This window comes from Petromyzon marinus, chromosome 57 (assembly GCF_048934315.1).
Source record: "Petromyzon marinus isolate PM22_M1 ecotype Great Lakes invasive population chromosome 57, UKy_Petmar_22M1.pri1.0, whole genome shotgun sequence".
NCBI lineage: Eukaryota > Metazoa > Chordata > Hyperoartia > Petromyzontiformes > Petromyzontidae > Petromyzon > Petromyzon marinus.
In genome coordinates, this window is record NC_133723.1 from 4,374,010 (window position 1) to 4,400,742 (window position 26,733).

A 26,733-nucleotide genomic window follows, 5' to 3' on the forward strand; every position below is an offset into this window, starting at 1 on the left:
CTCTATGTGACTCTATGGTTCTCTTTGTGACTCTATGGGTCTCTATGCGTGTCTCTATGTGACTCTATGGGTCTCTATGCGAGTGTCTATGTGACTCTATGGGTCCCTATGTGACTCTATGGGTCTCTATGCGTGTCTCTATGTGACTCTATAGGTCTCTATGCGAGTGTCTATGTTACTCTATGCATCTCTATGCGAGTGTCTATGTGACTCTATGGGTCTCTATGTGAGTCTCTATGTGACTCTATGGGTCTCTATGCAAGTCTCTATGTGAATCTGTGGGTCTTTCTGTGTCTATATGACTGTGTGACTCTATGGGTCTCTATGTGATTTATGTGACTCTATGAGTCTCTATGTGATTCTTTGTGACTCTATGCGAGTGTCTATGTGATTCTATGTGACTCTATGTGACTCTATGGGTCTCTATGTGAGTCTCTGTGTCACTCTATGGGTCTCTATGCGAGTATCTATCTGACTCTATGGGTCGCTATGCGAGTCTATATGTGATTCTATGGGTCTCTATGTGAGTCTTTATGTGATTCTATGGGTCTCTATGCGAGTGTCTATGTGACTCTATGTGACGCTATGCGAGTGTCTATGTGACTCTATGGGTCTCTATGCGAGTCTCTATGTGACTCTATGGGTCTCTATGCGAGTCTCTATGTGACTCTATGGGTCTCTATGCGAGTGTCTATGTTACTCTATGCGTCTCTATGCGCGTGTCTATGTGACTCTATGGGTCTCTATGTGACTCTATGGGTCTCTATGCGTGTCTCTATGTGACTCTATGCGTCTCTATGCGAGTGTCTATGTGACTCTATGGGTCTCTATGTGAGTCTCTATGTGACTCTATGGGTCTCTATGTGAGTCTCTATGTGACTTTATGGTTCTCTATGTGACTCTATGGTTCTCTATGTGACTATGGGTCTCTATGTGAGTCTCTATGTGACTCTATGGGTCTCTATGTGACTCTATGGGTCTCTATGCGAGTGTCTATGTTACTCTATGGGTCTCTCTGTGAGTGTCTATGCGAGTCTCTATGTGAATCTGTGCGTCTCTCTGCGTCTATTTGACTCTATGGGTCTCTATGCGAGTGTCTATGTGACTCCATGGGTCTCTATGCGAGTCTCTATGTGACTGTATGGGTCTCTATGTGATTCTATGTGACTCTATGGGTATCTATGTGATTCTATGTGACGCTATGCGAGTGTCTATGTGATTTTATGTGGCTCCATGGGTCTCTATGCGAGTGTCTATGTGATTCTATGGGTCTCTTTGTGACTCTATGGGTCTCTATGCGTGTCTCTATGTGACTCTATGGGTCTCTATGCGAGTGTCTATGTGACTCCATGGGTCTCTATGCGAGTGTCTATGCGAATCTATGGATCTCTATGCGATTCTCTATGTGACTCTATGGATCTCTATGTGACTCTTTGGGTCTCTTATGTGAGTCTCGATGTGACTCTTTGGGTCTCTATGTGACTCTATGGGTCTCTATGTGACTCTATGGGTCTCTATGCGACTATGGGTCCCTATGTGAGTCTCTATGTGACTCTATGGTTCTCTTTGTGACTCTATGGGTCTCTATGCGTGTCTCTATGTGACTTTATGGTTCTCTATGTGACTCTATGGTTCTCTATGTGACTATGGGTCTCTATGTGAGTCTCTATGTGACTCTATGGGTCTCTATGTGACTCTATGGGTCTCTATGCGAGTGTCTATGTTACTCTATGGGTCTCTCTGTGAGTGTCTATGCGAGTCTCTATGTGAATCTGTGCGTCTCTCTGCGTCTATTTGACTCTAAGGGTCTCTATGCGAGTGTCTATGTGACTCCATGGGTCTCTATGCGAGTCTCTATGTGACTGTATGGGTCTCTATGTGATTCTATGTGACTCTATGGGTCTCTATGTGATTCTATGTGACGCTATGCGAGTGTCTATGTGATTTTATGTGGCTCCATGGGTCTCTATGCGAGTGTCTATGTGATTCTATGGGTCTCTTTGTGACTCTATGGGTCTCTATGCGTGTCTCTATGTGACTCTATGGGTCTCTATGCGAGTGTCTATGTGACTCCATGGGTCTCTATGCGAGTGTCTATGTGAATCTATGGATCTCTATGCGATTCTCTATGTGACTCTATGGGTCTCTATGTGACTCTATGGGTCTCTTATGTGAGTCTCGATGTGACTCTTTGGGTCTCTATGTGACTCTATGGGTCTCTATGTGACTCTATGGGTCTCTATGCGACTATGGGTCCCTATGTGAGTCTCTATGTGACTCTATGGTTCTCTTTGTGACTCTATGGGTCTCTATGCGTGTCTCTATGTGACTCTATGGGTCTCTATGCGAGTGTCTATGTGACTCTATGGGTCCCTATGTGACTCTATGGGTCTCTATGCGTGTCTCTATGTGACTCTATAGGTCTCTATGCGAGTGTCTATGTTACTCTATGCATCTCTATGCGAGTGTCTATGTGACTCTATGGGTCTCTATGTGAGTCTCTATGTGACTCTATGGGTCTCTATGCAAGTCTCTATGTGAATCTGTGGGTCTTTCTGTGTCTATATGACTGTGTGACTCTATGGGTCTCTATGTGATTTATGTGACTCTATGAGTCTCTATGTGATTCTTTGTGACTCTATGCGAGTGTCTATGTGATTCTATGTGACTCTATGTGACTCTATGGGTCTCTATGTGAGTCTCTGTGTCACTCTATGGGTCTCTATGCGAGTATCTATCTGACTCTATGGGTCGCTATGCGAGTCTATATGTGATTCTATGGGTCTCTATGTGAGTCTCTATGTGATTCTATGGGTCTCTATGCGAGTGTCTATGTGACTCTATGTGACTCTATGCGAGTGTCTATGTGACTCTATGGGTCTCTATGCGAGTCTCTATGTGACTCTATGGGTCTCTATGCGAGTCTCTATGTGACTCTATGGGTCTCTATGCGAGTGTCTATGTTACTCTATGCGTCTCTATGCGAGTGGCTATGTGACTCTATGGGTCTCTATGTGACTCTATGGGTCTCTATGCGTGTCTCTATGTGACTCTATGCGTCTCTATGCGAGTGTCTATGTGACTCTATGGGTCTCTATGCGAGTGTCTATGTGACTCTATGGATCTCTTTGTGACTCTATGGGTCTCTTTGCGAGTCTCTGTGTGACTCTATGGGTCTCTATGTGACTCTATGGGTCTCTATGTGAGTCTCTATGTGACTCTATCGGTCTCTATGTGACTCTATGGGTCTCTATGTGACTATGGGTCTCTATGTGAGTCTCTATGTGAGTCTCTATGTGACTATATGGGTCTCTATGCGAGTGTCTATGTGACTCTATGGGTCTCTATGTGACTCTATGGGTCTCTATGTGACTATGGGTCTCTTTGTGAGTCTCTATCTAACTCTATGGGTCTCTTTGCGAGTGTCTATGTGACTCTATGGGTCTCTATGCGAGTATCTATGTGACTCTATGTGACTCTATGCGAGTTTCTATGTGACTCTATGGGTCTCTATGCGAGTGTCTATGTGACTCTATGGGTCTCTATGCAAGTCTTTATGTGAATCTGTGGGTCTTTCTGTGTCCATATGACTGTGTGACTCTATGGGTCTCTATGTGATTTATGTGACTCTATGAGTGTCTATGTTACTCTATGCGCCTCTATGCGAGTGTCTATGTGACTCTATGTGTCTCTATGTGAGTCTCTATGTGACTCTATGGGCCTCTATGCAAGTCTCTATGCGAATCTGTGGGTCTCTCTGTGTCTATATGACTCTATGGGTCTCTATGGGTCTCTATGCGAGTGTCTATGTGACTCTATGAGTCTCTATGTGACTCTATGGGTCTCTATGCGTGTCTCTATGTGACTCTATGGGTCTCTATGCGAGTGTCTATGTGACTCTATGGGTCTCTATGCGAGTGTCTATGTGACTCTATGGGTCTCTATGCGACTCTATGGGTCTCTATGCGAGTCTCTATGTGACTCTATGGGTCTCTATATGACTCTATGGGTCTCTATGTGACTATGAGTCTCTATGTGAGTCTCTATGTGAGTCTCTATGTGACTATTTGGGTCTCTATGCGAGTGTCTATGTGACTCTATGGGTCTCTATGTGACTCTATGGGTCTCTATGTGACTATGGGTCTCTATGTGAGTCTCTATGTGACTATATGGGTCTCTATGCGAGTGTCTACGTGACTCTATGGGTCTCTATGCGAGTGTCTATGTGACTCTATGGGTCCCTATGTGACTCTATGGGTATCTATGCGTGTCTCTATGTGACTCTATGGGTCTGTATGCGAGTGTCTATGTTACTCTATGCATCTCTATGCGAGTGTCTATGTGACTCTATGGGTCTCTATGTGAGTCTCTATGTGACTCTATGGGTCTCTATGCGAGTGTCTATGTGACTCGATGTGACTGTATGCGAGTCTCTATGTGACTCTATAGAGACCCATAGAGTCACATAGAAACTCGCATTGAGACCCATAGAATCACATAGAGACTCGCAAAGAGACCCATAGAGACCCATAGAGACTCGCATAGAGACCCATAGATTCACATAGACACTCGCATAGAGACCCATAGAGTCACATAGAGACCCATAGAGACCCATAGAGTCACATAGACACTTACATAGAGACCCATAGAGTCACAGAGACTCGCATAGAGTCACATATAGTCACATAGAGACTCGCAAAGAGACCCATAGAGACCCATAGAGTCACATAGACACTTGCATAGAGATCCATAGAGTCACATAGAGACCCATAGAGTCACATAGAGTCACATAGAGACCCATAGAGACCCATAGAGTCATATAGATACAGAGAGACCCACAGATTCACATAGAGACTTGCATAGAGACCCATAGAGTCATATAGAGACTCGAATAGAAATTCATAGAGTCACATAGACACTCGCATAGAGACACATAGAGTCACATAAAATCACATAGACACTCGCATACCGTCACATAGAATCACATAGAGACCCATAAAGTCACATAGAATTACATAGAGACCCATAGAGTCACATAGAGACTCGCATAGAGACCCATAGAGTCACATAGACACTCGCGTAGAGACCCATAGAGTCACATAGACACTCACAGAGAGACGCACAGATTCACATAGAGACTCGCATAGACACTCATAGAGAGACCCATAGAATCGCATAGCAACTAGCATAGAGACCCATAGAATCACATAGAGACTCGCATAGAGACCCATAGAGTCACATAGAGACTCGCAGAGAGACCCATAGAGTCACATAGACACTCGCATAGAGACCCATAGAGTCACATAGAGACCCATAGAGACCCATAGTCACATAGAGACCCATAGAGTCACATAGAGAACCATAGAGTCACATAGAGACCCAAAGAGTCACATAGAGACTCACATAGAGACCCATAGAGTCACATAGAGACCCATAGAGTCACATAGACTCGCATAGAGATCCATAGAGTCACATAGACACTCGCATAGAGACCCATAGAGTCACATAGACACTCGCATATAGACCCATAGAGTCACATAGAGACACGCATAGAGACCCATAGAGTCACATAGAGACGCATTTGAGTCACATAGACACTCGCATAGAGACCCATAGAGACCCATAGAGTCATATAGATACAGAGAGACCCACAGATTCACATAGAGACTTGCATAGAGACCCATAGAGTCACATAGAGACTCACATAGAAACCCATAGAGTCACATAGACACTCGCATAGAGACCCATAGAGTCATATAAAATCACATAGACACTCGCATAGCGTCACATAGAATCACATAGAGACCCATAGAGTCACATAGAGACTCGCATAGAGACCCATAGAGTCACATAGACACTCACAGAGAGACGCACAGATTAACATAGAGACTCGCATAGACACTCACAGAGAGACCCATAGAATCACATAGCAACTAGCATAGAGACCCATAGAATCACATAGATACTCGCATAGAGACCCATAGAGTCACATAGAGACTCGCAGAGAGACCCATAGAGTCACATAGACACTCGCATAGAGACCCATAGAGTCACATAGAGACCCATAGAGACCCATAGAGTGACACAGAGACTCACATAGAGACCCATAGAGTAACATAGAGACTCGAATAGAGACCCATAGAGTCACATCGACACTCGCTTAGAGACCCATAGAGTCACATAGAGACGCGCATAGAGACCCATAGAGTCACATAGAGTCACCTAGAATCACATAGACACTCGCATAGAGTCACATAGAATCACACAGAGACCCATAGAGTCACATACAATCACATAGAGACCCATAGAGTCACATAGACACTCGCATTGACACTCGCATAGAGACCCATAGAGTCACATAGAGACTCACATAGAGACCCAGAGTCACATAGACACTCGCAAAGAGACGCATAGAGTAACATAGACACTCGCATAGAGACCCATAGAGTCACATAGAGACTCGCATAGAGTCACATAGAGTCACATAGACACTCGCATAGAGACCCATAGAGTCACATAGAAACTCGCATTGAGACCCATAGAATCACATAGAGACTCGCAAAGAGACCCATAGAGACCCATAGAGACTCGCATAGAGACCCATAGATTCACATAGACACTCGCATAGAGACCCATAGAGTCACATAGAGACCCAGAGAGACCCATAGAGTCACATAGACACTTACATAGAGACCCATAGAGTCACAGAGACTCGCATAGAGTCACATATATTCACATAGAGACTCGCAAAGAGAGCCATAGAGACCCATAGAGTGAAATAGACACTTGCATAGAGATCCATAGAGTCACATAGAGACCCATAGAGTCACATAGAGTCACATAGAGACCCAGAGAGACCCATAGAGTCATATAGATACAGAGAGACCCACAGATTCACATAGAGACTTGCATAGAGAGCCATAGAGTCACATAGAGACTCACATAGAAACCCATAGAGTCACATAGACACTCGCATAGAGACCCATAGAGTCATATAAAATCACATAGACAATCGCATAGCGTCACATAGAATCACATAGAGACCCATAGAGTCACATAGAGACTCGCATAGAGACCCATAGAGTCACATAGACACTCACAGAGAGACGCACAGATTCACATAGAGACTCGCATAGACACTCACAGAGAGACCCATAGAATCACATAGCAACTAGCATAGAGACCCATAGAATCACATAGATACTCGCATAGAGACCCATAGAGTCACATAGAGACTCGCAGAGAGACCCATAGAGTCACATAGACACTCGCATAGAGACCCATAGAGTCACATAGAGACCCATAGAGACCCATAGAGTGACACAGAGACTCACATAGAGACCCATAGAGTCACATAGAGACTCGCATAGAGACCCATAGAGTCACATCGACACTCGCTTAGAGACCCATAGAGTGACACAGAGACTCACATAGAGACCGATAGAGTCACATAGAGTCACCTAGAATCACATAGACACTCGCATAGAGTCACATAGAATCACACAGAGACCCATAGAGTCACATACAATCACATAGAGACCCATAGAGTCACATCGACACTCGCATTGACACTCGCATAGAGACCCATAGAGTCACATAGAGACTCACATAGAGACCCATAGAGTCACATAGACACTCGCAAAGAGACGCATAGAGTAACATAGACACTCGCATAGAGACCCATAGAGTCACATAGAGACTCGCATAGAGTCACATAGAGTCACATAGACACTCGCATAGAGACCCATAGAGTCACATAGAAACTCGCATTGAGACCCATAGAATCACATAGAGACTCGCAAAGAGACCCATAGAGACCCATAGAGACTCGCATAGAGACCCATAGAGTCACATAGACACTCGCATAGAGACCCATAGAGTCACATAGAGACCCATAGAGACCCATAGAGTCACATAGACACTTACATAGAGACCCAAAGAGTCACAGAGACTCGCATGGAGTCACATATAGTCACATAGAGACTCGCAAAGAGACCAATAGAGACCCATAGAGTCACATAGACACTTGCATAGAGATCCATAGAGTCACATAGAGACCCATAGAGTCACATAGAGTCACATAGAGACCCATAGAGACCCATAGAATCACATAGACACTCGCATAGAGTCACGTAGAGTCACATAGAGACGCGCATAGAGACCCATAGAATCACATAGATACTCGCATAGAGACCCATAGAGTCACATAGAGACTCGCAGAGAGACCCATAGAGTCACATAGACACTCGCATAGAGACCCATAGAGTCACATAGAGACCCATAGAGACCCATAGAGTGACACAGAGACTCACATAGAGACCCATAGAGTCACATAGAGACTCGCATAGAGACCCATAGAGTCACATCGACACTCGCTTAGAGACCCATAGAGTCACATAGAGACGCGCATAGAGACCCATAGTGTCACATAGAGTCACCTAGAATCACATAGACACTCGCGTAGAGTCACATAGAATCACACAGAGACCCATAGAGTCACATACAATCACATAGAGACCCATAGAGTCACATAGACACTCGCATTGACACTCGCATAGAGACCCATAGAGTCACATAGAGACTCACATAGAGACCCATAGAGTCACATAGAGACCCATAGAGACCCATAGAGTCACATAGACACTTACATAGAGACCCATAGAGTCACAGAGACTCGCATAGAGTCACGTATAGTCACATAGAGACTCGCAAAGAGACCCATAGAGACCCATAGAGTCACATAGACACTTGCATAGAGATCCATAGAGTCACATAGAGACCCATAGAGTCACATAGAGTCACATAGAGACCCATAGAGACCCATAGAGTCATATAGATACAGAGAGACCCACAGATTCACATAGAGACTTGCATAGAGACCCATAGAGTCATATAGAGACTCGAATAGAAACCCATAGAGTCACATAGACACTCGCATAGAGACCCATAGAGTCACATAAAATCACATAGACACTCGCATACCGTCACATAGAATCACATAGAGACCCATAGAGTCACATAGAATTACATAGAGACCCATAGAGTCACATAGAGACTCGCATAGAGACCCATAGAGTCACATAGACACTCGCGTAGAGACCCATAGAGTCACATAGACACTCACAGAGAGACGCACAGATTCACATAGAGACTCGCATAGACACTCATAGAGAGACCCATAGAATCACATAGCAACTAGCATAGAGACCCATAGAATCACATAGAGACTCGCATAGAGACCCATAGAGTCACATAGAGACTCGCAGAGAGACCCATAGAGTCACATAGACACTCGCAAAGAGACCCATAGAGTCACATAGAGACCCATAGAGACCCATAGTCACATAGAGACCCATAGAGTCACATAGAGAACCATAGAGTCACATAGAGACCCAAAGAGTCACATAGAGACTCACATAGAGACCCATAGAGTCACATAGAGACCCATAGAGTCACAAAGACTCGCGTAGAGATCCATAGAGTCACATAGACACTCGCATATAGACCCATAGAGTCACATAGACACTCGCATATAGACCCATAGAGTCACATAGAGACACGCATAGAGACCCATAGAGTCACATAGAGACGCATTTGAGTCACATAGACACTCGCATAGAGACCCATAGAGACCCATAGAGTCATATAGATACAGAGAGACCCACAGATTCACATAGAGACTTGCATAGAGACCCATAGAGTCACATAGAGACTCACATAGAAACCCATAGAGTCACATAGACACTCGCATAGAGACCCATAGAGTCATATAAAATCACATAGACACTCGCATAGCGTCACATAGAATCACATAGAGACCCATAGAGTCACATAGAGACTCGCATAGAGACCCATAGAGTCACATAGACACTCACAGAGAGACGCACAGATTCACATAGAGACTCGCATAGACACTCACAGAGAGACCCATAGAATCACATAGCAACTAGCATAGAGACCCATAGAATCACATAGATACTCGCATAGAGACCCATAGAGTCACATAGAGACTCGCAGAGAGACCCATAGAGTCACATAGACACTCGCATAGAGACCCATAGAGTCACATAGAGACCCATAGAGACCCATAGAGTGACACAGAGACTCACATAGAGACCCATAGAGTCACATATAGACTCGCATAGAGTTCCATAGAGTCACATCGACACTCGCTTAGAGACCCATAGAGTCACATAGAGACGCGCATAGAGACCCATAGAGTCACATAGAGTCACCTAGAATCACATAGACACTCGCATAGAGTCACATAGAATCACACAGAGAACCATAGAGTCACATACAATCACATAGAGACCCATAGAGTCACATAGACACTCGCATTGACACTCGCATAGAGACCCATAGAGTCACGTAGAGACTCACATAGAGACCCATAGAGTCACATAGACACTCGCAAAGAGACGCATAGAGTAACATAGACACTCGCATAGAGACCCATAGAGTCACATAGAGATTCGCATAGAGTCACATAGAGTCACATAGACACTCGCATAGAGACCCATAGAGTCACATAGAAACTCGCATTGAGACCCATAGAATCACATAGAGACTCGCAAAGAGACCCATAGAGACCCATAGAGACTCGCATAGAGACCCATAGAGTCACATAGACACTCGCATAGAGACCCATAGAGTCACATAGAGACCCATAGAGACCAATAGAGTCACATAAACACTTACATAGAGACCCATAGAGTCACAGAGACTCGCATAGAGTCACATATAGTCACATAGAGACTCGCAAAGAGACCCATAGAGACCCATAGAGTCACATAGACACTTGCATAGAGATCCATAGAGTCACATAGAGACCCATAGAGTCACATAGAGTCACATAGAGACCCATAGAGACCCATAGAGTCACATAGACACTCGCATATAGTCACGTAGAGTCACATAGAGACGCGCATAGAGACCCATAGAGTCACATAGACACTCGCATAGAGACCCATAGAGTCACATAGAGAATCACATCGAGACCCATAGAGTCACATAGAGACTCACATAGAGACCCATAGAGTCACATAGACACTTGCATAGAGACCCATAGAATCACATAGAGACTCGCATAGACACTCGCATAGAGTCACATAGAGACCCATAGAGTCACATAGACACTCGCATAGAGACCCATAGAGTCACATAGACACTCGCATAGAGACGCATAGAGTCACATAGAGACCCATAGAGACCCATAGAGTGACACAGAGACGCACATAGAGACCCATAGAGTCACATAGACACTTGCATAGAGTCACATAGAGACTCGCATAGAGATCCATAGAGTCACATAGAGACCCATAGAAGCACATAGACACTCGCATAGAGACCCATAGAATCACATAGACACTCACACCGAAACCCATAGAGTCACCTAGAGACTCGCATAGAGACTCATGGAGTCACATAGAGACCCATAGAGTCACATAGAGACTCACATAGAGACCCATGGAGTCACATAAACACTCGCATAGAGACCCATAAAATCACATAGAGGCTTGCATAGAGACCCATAGAGTCACATAGACACTCACATAGAGACCCATAGAGTCACATAGACACTCGCATAGAGACCCATAGAGTCACATAGACACTCACATAGAGACCCATAGACACTCGCATAGAGACCCATAGAGTCACATAGACACTCACATAGAGGCCCATAGAGTCACATAGACACTCACATAGAGACCCATAGAGTCACATAGACACTCACACAGAGACCCATAGAGTCACATAGACACTCACATAGAGACCCATACAGTCACATAGAGACTCGCATAGAGTCACATAGAGTCACATAGACACTCGCATAGAGAGCCATAGAGTCACATAGACACTCACATAGAGACCCATAGAATCACATAGACACTCGCATAGAGACCCATAGAGTCACATAGACACTCGCATAGAGGCCATAGAGTCACATAGACACTCGCATAGAGACCCATAGAGTCACATAGAGACTCGCATAGAGACCCATACCGTCACATAGACACTCACATAGAGACCCATAGAGTCACATAGAGACCCATCGAGTCACATAGAGTACTCACAGACTCACAGAGAGACCCAGATAGAGCGACCCACAGACTCACATAGAGACGCAGCGACTCACATAGAGACACAGAGACTCACATAGAGGCCCACAGACTCACATAGAGACTTATAGAGTCACATAGAGACCCACAGACTCACATAGAGACCCACAGACTCAGATAGAGACACATAGACTCACAGAGACTCATAGAGTCACATAGAGACCCAGAGACTCAGATAGAGACACAGAGACTCATATAGAGACCCAGAGACTCACATAGAGACTCATAGAGTCACATAGAGACCCAGAGACCCACATCGCGACTCATAGAGTCACATAGAGACCCATATAGAAAGAACAATAGACTCACATAGAGACTAACAGAGTCAAGTAGAGGCCCAGCGACTCACATAGAGACCCAGAGACTCACATAGAGACCCATAGACTCTCATAGAGTCCCACAGACTCAAAGAGACCCATAGACTCGCATAGAGATCCACAGACTCACATAGAGACACAGAGACTCACATAGAGACCCACAGACTCACATAGAGACCCAGAGACTCACATAGAGACACAGAGACTCACCTAGAGACTCATAGAGTCACATAGAGACCCACAGACTCACATAGAGACCCACAGACTCAGATAGAGACACATAGACTAACAGAGACTCATAGAGTCACATAGAGACCCAGAGACTCAGATAGAGACACAGAGACTCACATAGAGACCCAGAGACTCACATAGAGACTCATAGAGTCACATAGAGACCCAGAGACCCACATCTCGACTCATAGAGTCACATAGAGACCCATATAGAAAGAACAATAGACTCACATAGAGACTAACAGAGTCACATAGAGACCCAGCGACTCACATAGAGACCCAGAGACTCACATAGAGACCCATAGACTCTCATAGAGTCCCACAGACTCAAAGAGACCCATAGACGCGCATAGAGATCCACAGACTCACATAGAGACACAGAGACTCACATAGAGACCCACAGACTCACATAGAGACCCATAGACTCGCATAGAGACCCACAGACTCACAGAGACCCATAGACTCACATAGAGACCCACAGACTCACATAGAGACACAGAGACTCACATAGAGACCCACAGACTCAGATAGAGACACATATAGAGAGAACAATAGACTCACATAGAGACTCATAGAGTCACATAGAGACCCACAGACTCACATAGAGACACAGAGACTCACATAGAGACCCACAGACTCACATAGAGACCCACAGGCTAAGATAAAGACACAGAGACTCACAGAGACTCATTGAGTCACATAGAGACCCAGAGACTCACATAGAGACCCACAGACTCAGATAGAGACACATATAGAGAGAACAATAGACTCACATAGAGACTCATAGAGTCACATAGAGACCCACAGACTCACATAGAGACGCAGAGACTCACATAGAGACCCACAGACTCACATAGAGACCCACAGGCTAAGATAAAGACACAGAGACTCACAGAGACTCATTGAGTCACATAGAGACCCAGAGACTCACATAGAGACCCCCAGACTCAGATAGAGACCCATATAGAGAGAACAATAGACTCACAGAGACTCATTGAGTCACATAGAGACCCACAGACTCACATAGAGACCCACAGACTCAGATGACACAGAGACTCACAGAGACTCATTGAGTCACATAGAGACCCAGAGACTCACATAGAGACCCACAGACTCAGATAGAGACCCATATAGAGAGAACAATAGACTCACATAGAGACTCATAGAGTCACATAGAGACCCATATAGAGAGAATAGACTCACATAGAGACCCGGAGATTCACATAAATACACGCTGTGTGAACGTAATTGAAGGGGTAAGTGGTGAGGGGGGTGAGTGAGGGGGGGGGGGTGAGGCGAGGGGGGTGAGTGAGAGGGGTGAGGGGGTGAGTGAGGGGGGGGGTGAAGTTAGGTGAATGGAGGAGGAGATTTGGTGCGAGCAGCAGGAGCAGCAGGAGGAGGGGAGGGAGGGAGGGAGCGAGAGGGGAGAGGAGGGAGGGGAGAGACGAAGCGGTCCGGGTTCCTGTCCACACGCAACTTTGCCCAGAGCCTCCATCGCCTCCTCCATCTCTTCCTCCTCCTCCTCCATCTCCCCGTCTTCACCACCACCACCACCACCGTCGTTTGAAATCTCTCGGCCATCGTGCGGGGAGACACGGGGAAGCAGCAGCAACAACAACAACAGCAACAACAACAGCAACAACAACAACATCAACAGCAGCAGGCAAGAGGCTGTGGAGTTCTGGTGCGCGGCTCTCTCCTCAACACCGCCGCCGCCGTGCCCGAGGTAAAAGGCGGCGAAAAGCGAGGTGCACCTAGCCTGGCACCTAGCCTGGCACGTGCACCTAGCCTGGCACCTAGCCTGGCACCTAGCCTGGCACCTAGCCTGGCACGTGCACCTAGCCTGGCACCTAGCCTGGCACCTAGCCTGGCACGTGCACCTAGCCTGGCACCTAGCCTGGCCTGGCACGTGCACCTAGCCTGGCACCTAGCCTGGCACCTAGCCTGGCACCTAGCCTGGCACGTGCACCTAGCCTGGCACCTAGCCTGGCACGTGCACCTAGCCTGGCACCTAGCCTGGCCTGGCACGTGCACCTAGCCTGGCACCTAGCCTGGCCTGGCACGTGCACCTAGCCTGGCACCTAGCCTGGCACCTAGCCTGGCACGTGCACCTAGCCTGGCACCTAGCCTGGCACCTAGCCTGGCACCTAGCCTGGCACGTGCACCTAGCCTAGCCTGGCACGTGCACCTAGCCTGGCACCTAGCCTGGCCTGGCACGTGCGCCTAGCCTGGCACCTAGCCTGGCACCTAGCCTGGCACCTAGCCTGGCACGTGCACCTAGCCTGGCCTGGCACGTGCACCTAGCCTGGCACCTAGCCTGGCACCTACCCTGGCACGTGCACCTAGCCTGGCCTGGCACGTGCACCTAGCCTGGCACCTAGCCTGGCACCTAGCCTGGCACGTGCACCTAGCCTGGCACCTAGCCTGGCACGTGCACCTAGCCTGGCACCTAGCCTGGCACGTGCACCTAGCCTGGCACCTGGCCTGGCACCTAGCCTGGCCTGGCACGTGCACCTAGCCTGGCACTTAGCCTGGCACCTGGGATTGTGTGTCAGTAATAGAGTGTGTGTGTCAGTAAGAGTGTGTCAGTAAGAGTGAGTGTGTGTGAGTGTAAGAGTGTGAGTGAGTGTGTGAGTGTGAGAGTGTGAGTGAGTGTGTGAGTGTGAGAGTGTGAGTGAGTGTGAGAGTGTGAGAGTGTGAGTGTGTGTGTGAGTGTAAGAGTGTGAGTGTGTGAGTGTGAGAGTGTGAGTGAGTGTGTGAGTGTGAGAGTGTGAGTGTGTGAGTGAGTGTAAGAGTGTGTGTGAGTGTAAGGGTGTGAGTGAGTGTGTGAGTGTGAGAGTGTGAGTGAGTGTGTGAGTGTGAGAGTGTGTGTGTGTGAGTGAGTGTAAGAGTGTGTGTGAGTGTAAGAGTGTGAGTGAGTGTGTGAGTGTGAGAGTGTGAGTGTGTGTGTGAGTGTAAGAGTGTGAGTGAGTGTGTGAGAGTGTGAGTGAGTGTGTAAGAGTGTGAGAGTGTGAGTGTGTGAGTGAGTGCGTGTGAGAGTGTGAGTGTAAGAGTGTGAGTGAGAGTAAGAGTGTGAGTGTGTGTGTGTGAGTGAGTGTGTGAGTGTAAGAATGTGAGTGTGTGTGAGTGAGTGTGTGAGTGTAAGAATGTGAGTGTGTGTGTAAGAGTGTGAGTGAGTGTAAGAGTGTGAGAGTAAGAGTGTGAGTGAGTGTGTGAGTGTAAGAATGTGAGTGAGTATGAGAGTGTGAGTGTAAGAGTGTGAGTGAGTGTGTGAGTGTGAGTGTAAGAGTGTGAGTGAGTGTGAGATTGTGAGAGTGTGTGAGAGTGTAAGGGTGTGAGTGTGTGTGTGAGTGTAAGAGTGTGAGTGAGAGTGTAAGAGTGTGAGTTTAAGAGTGTGAGAGTGTAAGAGTGTGTGTGAGTGTCAGTAAGAGTGTGAGTGTGTGAGTGTAAGAGCGTATGGGTGGGTGTCAGTGAGTGTGTATGAGTGTGTGAGTGTGAGAGTGTGGGAGTGTAAGAGTGAGTGTCGGCGAGTGTGGGAGTGTGTATGTGTGTATGTGTGTGAGAGTGTGTGAGTGTAAGAGTGTGAGAGTGTATGGGTATGTGTCAGTGAGTGTGTATGAGTGTATGAGTGTGAGAGTATGAGAGTGTAAGAGTGGGTGTCAGCGAGTGTGTGAGTGTGTATGTGTGTATGAGTGTGAGAGTGTATGGGTAGGTGTCAGTGAGTGTGTATGAGTGTGTGAGTGTAAGAGTGTGAGAGTGTATGGGTGGGTGTCAGTGCGCGTGCCGCTCACGGCCAACACCACCAGTGACGATTATCTGAACCGGTCCTGGGCCTCCCCTAGGTCGACACAGTCTCAAATGAGTACCTGGTACGGTGTGAAGTAAACATCGCCACTAGGGAGACAAAGGCGGTCGGGCGTGGTGTTGGCCACCCACCCCCTCGTGTACCGTCCCGGCCTTCATAGATGCTACTCGCTAACAGCACTTGCCCCTACAGTCTGTTGAGGCTGTACGGAGGATCTTTGCCGTTCTGACAGTGTGCGCGTATGAGAGCGCCTCTATGAGATGTTAACCACCTCGCCTGGTACACAGGAGGTCGTGGGTTCGATCCTGACCCTGACGCCTGCTGCTGTGTATTTGGAGTCTGCGTGTCTCTCTCTCATCATCATCACGGTGCCTAGGAGATGTTAACTACCTCGCTTAGTGTACAGGAGGTCGTGGGTTCGATCCCGACCCTGACGCCTGCTGCTACTGCTGTATATTTGGAGTTTGCGTGTCTCTCTCTCATCATCATCATCACGGTGCCTAGGAGATGTTATCTACCTTGCCTGGTACGCAGGAGGTCGTGGGTTCGATCCCGACCCTGACGCCTGCTGCTGCTGTATATTTGGAGTCCGCGTGTGTGTCTCTCTCTCTCCTCGTGATCGCGTGGATTTTTCTCCGGGTCCTCCGGTTTTTCCTTCCGCATTTAAAATCGACATCACCACGCGTTTGGAGTACTTAGCCGCTTATAAAAGTCCACGTGATGATGATGGTGATGATGAAAAAGCCACGTGGCTGAGCTGCGTCGCATGGCTAAATGGGGCCTTACCTGGTAAACTACTAGCACGTTTATTAATTAGTGGTAAACTACTAACACGTTAATTATTTAGTGGTAAACTACTGACACGTTAATTATTTAGTGGTAAACTACTAGCACGTTTATTAATTAGTGGTAAACTACTAACACGTTAATTATTTAGTGGTAAACTACTAACACGTTAATGATTTAGTGGTAAACTACTTACACGTTAATGATTTAGTGGTAAACTACTTACACGTTAATGATTTAGTGGTAAACTACTTACACGTTAATTATTTAGTGGTAAACTACTAACACGTTAATGATTAAGTGGTAAACTACTAACACGTTAATGATTTAGTGGTAAACTACTAACACGTTAATGATTTAGTGGTAAACTACTTACACGTTAATGATTTAGTGGTAAACTACTTACACGTTAATGATTTAGTGGTAAACTACTAACACGTTAATGATTTAGTGGTAAACTACTTACACGTTAATGACTTAGTGGTAAACTACTTACACGTTAATTATTTAGTGGTAAACTACTAACACGTTAATTATTTAGTGGTAGATTACTGACACGTTAATTATTTAGTGGTAGACTACTAATACGTTAATTATTTTGTGGTAAACTACTAACACGTTAATTATTTAGTGGTAAACTACTAACACGTTCATTATTTAGTGGTAAACTACTAACACGTTAATGATTTTGTGGTAAACTACTAACACGTTCATTATTTAGTGGTAAACTACTAACACGTTAATTATTTAGTGGTAAACTACTGACACGTTCATTATTTAGTGGTAAACTACTAACACAATGATTTAGTGGTAAACTACTTACACGTTAATGATTTAGTGGTAAACTACTAACACGTTAATTATTTAGTGGTAAACGACTAACACGTTAATTATTTAGTGGTAAACTACTAACACGTTAATGATTTAGTGGTAAACTACTAACACGTTAATGATTTAGTGGTAAACTACTAACACGTTAATGATTTAGTGGTAAACTACTAACACGTTAATTATTTAGTGAGCGGGTGTTGGAGAGTGTGCGTGAGGGGGAGTATGTGAGTGGGTGAGTGTGGGTATGTGAGTGGGTGAGTGTGGGTATGTGAGTGGGTGAGTAAGGGTGAGTATGTGAGTGGGTGAGTGTGAGTAAGGGTGAGTATGTGAGTGGGTGAGTGTGGGTATGTGAGTGGGTGAGTGTGGGTATGTGAGTGGGTGAGTGTGAGTAAGGGTGAGTATGTGAGTGGGTGAGTGTGGGTATGTAAGTGGGTGAGTATGTGAGTGGGTGAGTGTGAGTAAGGGTGAGTATGTGAGTGGGTGAGTGTGGGTATGTGAGTGGGTGAGTGTGAGTAAGGGTGAGTATGTGAGTGGGTGAGTGTGGGTATGTGAGTGGGTGAGTGTGGGTGTGTGAGTGGGTGAGTGTGGGTATGTGAGTGGGTGAATGTGGGTATGTGAGTGGGTGAGTGAGGGTGAGTATGTGAGTGGGTGAGTGTGAGTATGTGAGTGGGTGAGTGAGGGTGAGTATGTGAGTGGGTGAGTGTGAGTAAGGGTGAGTGGGTGAGTGTGAGTAAGGGTGAGTATGTGAGTGGGTGAGTGTGGGTATGTGAGTGGGTGAGTGTGAGTAAGGGTGAGTATGTGAGTGGGTGAGTGTGAGTAAGGGTGAGTATGTGAGTGGGTGAGTGTGAGTAAGGGTATGTGAGTGAGGTTGACTGAGGGTGAGTATGTTAGTGGGTGAGTGTGGGTATGTGAGTGGGTGAGTGTGAGAAAGGGTGAATATGTGAGTGGGTGAGTGTGGGTATGTGAGTGGGTGAGTGTGAGTAAGGGTGAGTATGTGAGTGGGTGAGTGTGAGTAAGGGTATGTGAGTGAGGTTGACTGAGGGTGAGTATGTTAGTGGGTGAGTGAGGGTGAGTATGTGAGTGGGTGAGAAAGGGTGAGTATGTGAGTGGGTGAGTGTGGGTATGTGAGTGGGTGAGTGAGGGTGAGTATGTGAGTGGGTGAGTGTGGGTATGTGAGTGGGTGAGTGAGGGTATGTGAGTGGGTGAGTATGTGAGTATGTGAGTATGTGAGTGGGTGAGTGAGGGTGAGTATGTGAGTGGGTGAGTGAGGGTGAGTATGTGAGTAAGGGTGAGTATGTGAGTGGGTGAGTGAGAGTGAGTGCGTGAGTGAGGGTGAGTGAGGGTGAGTATGTGAGTGGGTGAGTGAGTGTGAGTGCGTGAGTGGGTGAGTGAGGTTGACTGAATGAGGGTGATTGTGTGAGTGGGTGAGTGAGGGTGAGTTAATGAGTGGGTGAGTGTGAGTGAGATTGACCGATTGAGGGTGAGTATGTGAGTGGATGAGTGTCCCTGTGTGAGATTGACTGAGTGAGCTCGTGCCCCGCGTGGAAGAGTAGGCCAAACACCCTGCAGAGAGGGGCCCTTTCTGCTGGAGAAGAGTCGCCTTCCACCAGCAGTGTCTGTGAGCCGGCAGTTGCAGGGGCTGCGCCTTTACCTTTCTGACTATGTACAGTCCTCGAGTCTTGAAGTGTTTTTTTATGTCCGTCTGGGATTTCGCTGTCCATGTGGAGCTAATTGTTAAACGATGCCTGCTGCCTTTTTATTATTATTTTGTAAAGGCCCGGCAAGAGATAGTCACCAACAAGTTAACAAATTAAAGTTTAATTTAAAAGTTTTTACTCAGAAAACACAGGCAAAGGTATCAACCCTACGCCTTCCCTCCCTCTCTCTCTCTACAGTGTATTTGGTCTACTCTTCCACACCGGCCACGAATGCACAAAGACAAAGACCCCCCCCCACCCGACCCGTATAGCCTCAACATAATTTTGGGGCAAGTGCTCTTAGCGAGTAGCAGCGCCAATGAAGGCCAGAACGAGTGTGTGGGTCTCTATGTGAGTCAGTGAGTCTCTATGTGAGTCTCTATGTGAGTCTCTATGTGAGTCTGTGGGTCACAGTGAGTCTGTGGGTCTCTACGTGAGTCAGTGTGTCTCTATGTGAGTCTGTGGGTTTCTATGTGGGTCTGTGAGTCTCTATGTGAGTCTGTGAGTCTCAACGTGAGTCTCTATGTGAGTCTGTGGGTCACAGTGAGTCTGTGGGTCTCTATGTGAGTCTGTGAGTCTCTATGTGAGTCTGTGGGTCACAGTGAGTCTGTGGGTCACAGTGAGTCTGTGGGTCTCTATGTGAGTCTGTGAGTCTCTATGTGAGTCTCTGAGTCTCTATGTGAGTCTCTATGTGAGTCTGTGGGTCACAGTGAGTCTGTGGGTCTCTGTGAGTATGTGGGTTTCTGTTTGAGTCTGTGGGTCTCTATGTGAGTCTGTAGGTCTCTATGTGAGTCTGTGGGTCTCTTTGTGAGTCTGTGGGTCTCTATGTGACTCTGTGGGTCTCCGTGAGTCTGTTGGTCTCTATGTGAGTCTGTGGGTCTCTATGTGAGTCTGTGGGTCTCTTTGTGAGTCTGTGGGTCTCTATGTGAGTCTGTGGATCTCTTTGTGAGTCTGTGGGTCTCTGTGAGTCTGTGGGTCTCTGTGAGTCTGTGGATCTCTATGTGAGTATGTGGGTCTCTATGTGAGTTTGTGGGTCTTTGTGAGTCTGTGGTTCTCTATGTGAGTCTGTGGGTCTCCATGTGAGTCTGTGGGTCTCTATGTGAGTTTGTGGGTCGTTGTGAGTCTGTGGGTCTCTATGTGAGTCTATGGGTCTCTATGTAACCATGTGGGTCTCGTTGTGAGTCTGTGGGTCTCTGAGTCTGTGGTTCTCTATGTGAGTATGTGTGTCTCTATGTGAGTTTGTGGGTCGTTGTGAGTCTGTGTGTCTCTATGTGAGTCTGTGGGTCTCTATGCGAGTCTGTGGGTCTCTATGTGACTCGGTGGGTCTCTGTGAATCAGTGGGTCTCTATGAGAGTCTGTGGGTCTCTATGTGACTCTGTGGGTCTATGTGAGTCTGTGGCTCTCTATGTGAGTCTGTGCATCTCTATGTGAGTCTGTGGGTCTCGTTGTGAGTCTGTGGGTCTCTATGTGAGTTTGTGGGTCTCGTTGTGAGTCTGTGGGTCTCTATGTGAGTCTGTGGGTCTCTATGTGAGTCTGTGGGTCTCGTTGTGAGTCTGTGGGTCTCTATGTGAGTCTGTGGGTCTCTATGTAAGTCTGTGGGTCTCTATGTGAGTCTGTGGGTCTCTTTGTGAGTCTGTGGGTTTCTACGTGAAGCTCTGGGTCTCTACGTGAGTCTGTGGGTCACCATGCGAGTCGATAGATCTTTTATTATCATTGAAACCAGACACAAACCAAACCCGTCATGCGCGTTCGCTGTGGAGGAAAAATGAGCACAGACTCATCCGTTCTGACTTTCATCACAAAGATAAAGATCCCCCGTATAGCCTGTAACAGACTGTCGGGGCAAGTGCTATTAGCGAGTAGCAGCGCCTATGAAGGCCGGCACGGCACTCGAAGGGGTGGGTGGCCAGCACCGCGCCCGACCGCCTTTGTCTCCCCAGTGGCGATGTTTACACACCACACCAAGTACTCATTTGAGGCTGAGTCGACCGAGGGGAGGCCCAGAACCGGTTCAGATACTCGTCACCGTAGTGTTGGCCGTGAGCGTAAATCGAACTCGAGTCACAGCACGCTAACCGCTGCACCACCACTCCCCCATACACACACAACAACCGCCATTCGCCACCAAGTGACGGTGATGTCCCCACAACGCTTGTGCCAGGCTATGTGCACGTTGAGGCCACGTGAAGTATCGAACGCCCGCTGGCACAAGGTCACGGGGCAGACCCAGATGCCAAGGGTCGACTGACTGAGATGACTGGCTGATGCACCACCTGTGCCCCCTGCTGTGCCAACCTGATGTGCTTTAGCCACCCGGCGCTCCGCTCGTTGTTGTGAGCGTCGCTCCTCCGCCCTCTGTTGTTGTTGGAGGGCGACTGCCTCCAACTGCCCAGTAGCGTCCTTCACGAGCCTCCTCTACAGAGGCCGATCTTGACACAGCTGGTACCAGTCGTCGGCAAGTCCACTCAGCTCCACATCCTCCTGTACCACATCACTCAATCTCTTCTCTAGCCGGTGCCGCGCCCGTTTATCCCCCTCGATCTGACCAAACAAAAGCTCCTTCGGCATGCGGTGGCTGGGCATGCAGGTTACATGGCCCAGCCAACGCAGCCTTGCCTGCCGGAGGAGCTCACCGATGGGACTTTGTCCAGATCTTTCAAAGATTTGTGAGCCCCTCACACAATTCAGCCTGATTAAACCCAGAATGGATCGTAGGCAGGCCAGCCAAAATGTTTCTAACCGGCGAATATGTTATATTAGGTGGGTCCACGTTTCACAAGCGAAGAAAGGGGAGGGAATGACTGTGGCCGAGAAGAGCTGAAGCTTCGTGCGGAGCGACAGACCAGGTAGCTTCCACACAGTGTTACGCAACCGATGAAAAGATAATGCCACTCGACTGATTCGGAGTGAGACCTCTGCTGTCAAACTGGAGCCGGTCAGGAGCACACTGCCCAGGTATGGGAAACTCTCTACTCTATCCACAACTGACCCATCACCAATGATACAAAATACCCAGGCAGGTGCTTAGTTTTGATGGGGCTGATGGTAAAGCCCCACCTCTTAATAGCACGCTCCAGTTTCAGCAGCAGCGCCTCCAACTACTCCTCTGAGTGAGCAGCTATTACCAGATCATCGGCAAACATAACGTGCTTGAGCAATAGGGAGCCATCCCTTGATCGCACCCGGGCATGAATCAGCCTCCCATTGTATCTGTACCAGATGGAAATTCCTCCAGTACAGTTATTGAAGGCTTCACGAACCACGCGGTCAAAATAGATGTTGAATAATGTGGGAGCCAGAGGACACCCCTGTCGCACCCCAAGGTGTACAGGGAATGGCTCTGACTCCCAGCCACGTAGGTCCTTAATGATCGTGAGCAGAGGGTCAGGGACTCCGAAAGCACATAGAATAACCCAGAACCTAGGCCTACTGATGGTATCATAGGCCTTGACCAGGTCAATAAAGCAGAGATGTAGGTCTTGTTTGAATTCCCTATTTTCTGCTGTAGCAGACGGACAGAAAATATGGCATCTGAAACCGCATTGGGGCTCCGCAAGCCTCTCCCCAGCATGTCTAGCAATGCAATGTTGTAATCCTGGGCAGGACCTTTTCTGGCACACTGAGGAGTGAGATGCCCCTGTAGTTGTTACAGTCTGTGCGGTCCCCCTTCTTAAAGAGGGGGACCACCAGGGCATCCTTCCAATCCTGCGGAACCCGTCCAGTGGTCCATACTGTTGTTATGATGTCATATAGGGCAGTCTGTGCACAAACGCCACCCTCCCTCAGCATTTCGCTTGGGAGATCATCTCTGCCCGGTGCCTTTCCTGGTCTCAGACTCCGGATCGCCTTCAGTACTTCCTCAACAGATGGCACCTCAGCCAGCCACTCACAATATTTGAGGCACCGCTGCCTCAGCAGGGTCATCCCCACTTTGTCCCACGATGTTTTCCATGTGGAAGGATTTCCCCTTCCCCAGGACCTCACATAAATGCTCAGCAAATCTGGAAACCTGTTCCTGAGGGTCGGAGATTGAATCACCGTTCTTTCTCCTAATGATGGCAATAGGTGTGGCGCTGCAGGTTACTTTTTTGATGGATTTAAATAGAGATTTGTGGTCGCAGACCATTGAGGCAGACTCCATCTCCTCAACAACCCGCGTCCACCACCTATCCTTGCAGGACCCCACGGTTCTCTGAACCTCCGAGCGAAGGCTGCGGTAAGCCTCCTCATTCTCCAATGTGAGATGCTGTAGCCGATGAGAGTGGCCTGTCGCTTTTTCTCAGCCAGCCTGAACACCTCCTCTGTCAGCCAGGGTCTCTGGGGAGGTCTGGACCGCGTACCCAAAGCAGCCATTGCTGCATGAGCCACAGTCCTAAATCTTGCCCATTTCCCCGCGACATCAGTAGGAGTGTGGGACAATGCCAACCCCAGCCGCAAGCGATGATGAAATTCTAGTTTGCAACTTTCATCAGCTAACTGAGACCATGCCACTATGGGTTTTAATGGAGTCCTGGGTGTACACCCACCACCGGAGTGGAAGACTGGCAGGCGCATCTTACAGATGACAAGTCGATAGTCAGGGGGCAGATCAGCTCCACGGTAGGTCCTGGTGTCAAGGACATGGGCTCGCATCCGCCGTTCCGTCACTATGTAGTCCAGCAGATTTTCTTGCTTGAATCCTGCATGCATCCATGATTTTTTGTGGATGTGCCTATGCCGGAACAACGTGTTGGTAATTACAAGCCCATGGGCTGCACAAAAATCTAGCAGCCTCCTGCCGTTGTTATTGAGCTGATCTGGCCATTGCCTTCCAATCACTCCAGACCAGGTGCCAGCATCATGACCAACTCGGGCATTGAAGTCACCCAACAAGATTACTCTATCCGGAGGGGCCACTTTAGCCAGCACCTGTGACAGGAGGTCATAGAAGGCATCTGACTCATCGGCCTTGCCTGCATCCCTCCACGGATGTTCGTCTTTGGTGGGGGCATAAGTAACCACGACCACCACTCCTCGCCTCTGGTTCATGGGAAGGCGAGCCCAAAGTGGCCTGGGGCTTACAGCTTCCCACACCTCACCGCCACTCTCTCATGCCCCCTTAATTCTTTTGTTCAGAAGAAGAGCCACTCCCTGTTGTTTAGCTGTCTCCTGCCCCAAGTAGAGGACTGTCCACCCCTCATGGTGGCAGTAGCCAGAACCGGTCCACCGGACCTCCTCAATACCACAGAGATCCAGACGGTACCAGTCCAGCTCCCGACAGAGTGGCAGCCTCTCCTCCGTAGTGAACATTCGAACATTCCACGTGGCTACCCGAGGTGGTTTTTGTTGTTTCTGGAGGAGCCCCGAGGGTAAGGATTCAGTCTCCTTGCTCCGCCAAATGAGGTTTGGCCAGGAGACGTCATAGACGCCTGTCCCCACCGGGGCCTCCGGCACAAGCTTATGAATTACATTTTTCAGTCGTGGTTTTGTGCTAATTAATTGAAGGTGGAGGGGTTACCAGCCCCTCGCACCCGTCCAGAGCCCCCATTTGGCCGCTGTGGTGGTTACAAACGCCGTGAGTGGAATGGCCAATCTAAATTGGCCCTGCCCCCACGGCACTGCCCACCACAGCGTTGCCGTCCGGCACCAAGGAGGAGGTAGGGGGTTGTTTTGCCGGGTCGACTGACTGAGATGACTGGCCGCCACCCACACAGACACACACACACGCACACACACAGACGCACACACGCACCCACACAGACACACGCACACACACACGCACCCACACAGACACACACGCACACAGACACACACACAGACACACACACAGACACACGCACAGACACAGACAGACACAGACACACACAGACACACAGACACACACACAAAGACACACGCACGCTCAGTCTGCAGAACGGAGGGGTGATGCTGGTGGAGAACAGACCAACTCCACACACACACACAGACCAACTCCACACACACACAGACACACACACGCACACACACAGACACGCACACAGACACACACACACAGACACGCACACAGACACACACACACACGCACACACACAGACACACACAAACACACACACACACACAGACACACACACAGACACACACACAGACACACACACACAAACACACACACACAAACACACAAACACACACACACACAGACACACACGCACACAGAGGCAGCGGAGTCGGGGAGTCGAACCCGGGGAATTTTCGCTGCGAGGCACGAGGCCACTCCGCATCAACCATGAGCACGACGGCTTCCCTCCCACCACAACCACGTGAACTGTAACACCACCACCACCACCACCCAACAACCATCCATAACCACAGCCAGCAGCAGCAGCAGCAGGGCAGTGGTTCCAAGGATAGCAACAACAACAACAACAATGAGAAACACATCTAATGCCTTGCGAGAGCAGCAGCAGCAGCAGTATTATGATGATTATGATGATTATTTGTTGGTGGAGGCTCCGTGTTTCTAGAACACAGAGGCGTCGTCTTGGCCTTACAGGGACATCGGAATTTTGGGAGCGTAACTCGCGGAGCCCCAAGCACACGCACAGCCCTGCACGCTCCCACGAAATCAATTCTCCACCCACTCCTTACCCCCCCACCACCACCCCTTCCTCTCCACACACCCCCCCCCCCCCACTCCTTACCCCCCCACCTCTTCCTCTCCACACCCCCCCCACTCCTCCCCCCCTCTTCCTCTTCACCCCTCCCCTCAATCCCCCCCACTGCCCCCCCCCACTCCTCCTCCCCCCCCACTCCCCCCGCGCACTCCTCCCCCCACTCCCCCCACCCCCCTCCTCCCTCCCTCCTCCCCCCCCACTCCCCCCACCCCCCCCCGTCCTCCTTTCTTCCACTAGAGACACCAAGACCCCCCCCCAGCCCGCCCGTGTAGCCTCGTACAGACTGTTGGGGCAAGTGCTGTGAGCGGGCACCAC

At 48.4% G+C, this 26,733-nt stretch overlaps 1 protein-coding gene across 1 annotated transcript in view; it reads left to right on the forward strand.

The window, feature by feature from the left end:
* The first annotated feature begins 14,098 nt into the window (after positions 1-14,098).
* Positions 14,099-26,733, forward strand: part of LOC116954924 (fibrillin-2-like) — a 516,076-nt gene continuing 503,441 nt past the window's right edge. The window contains exon 1 of the mRNA XM_076052694.1: positions 14,099-14,396. The gene's annotated coding sequence lies outside the window, so the exon portion shown is untranslated. The remainder of the gene's footprint in view (positions 14,397-26,733) is intronic.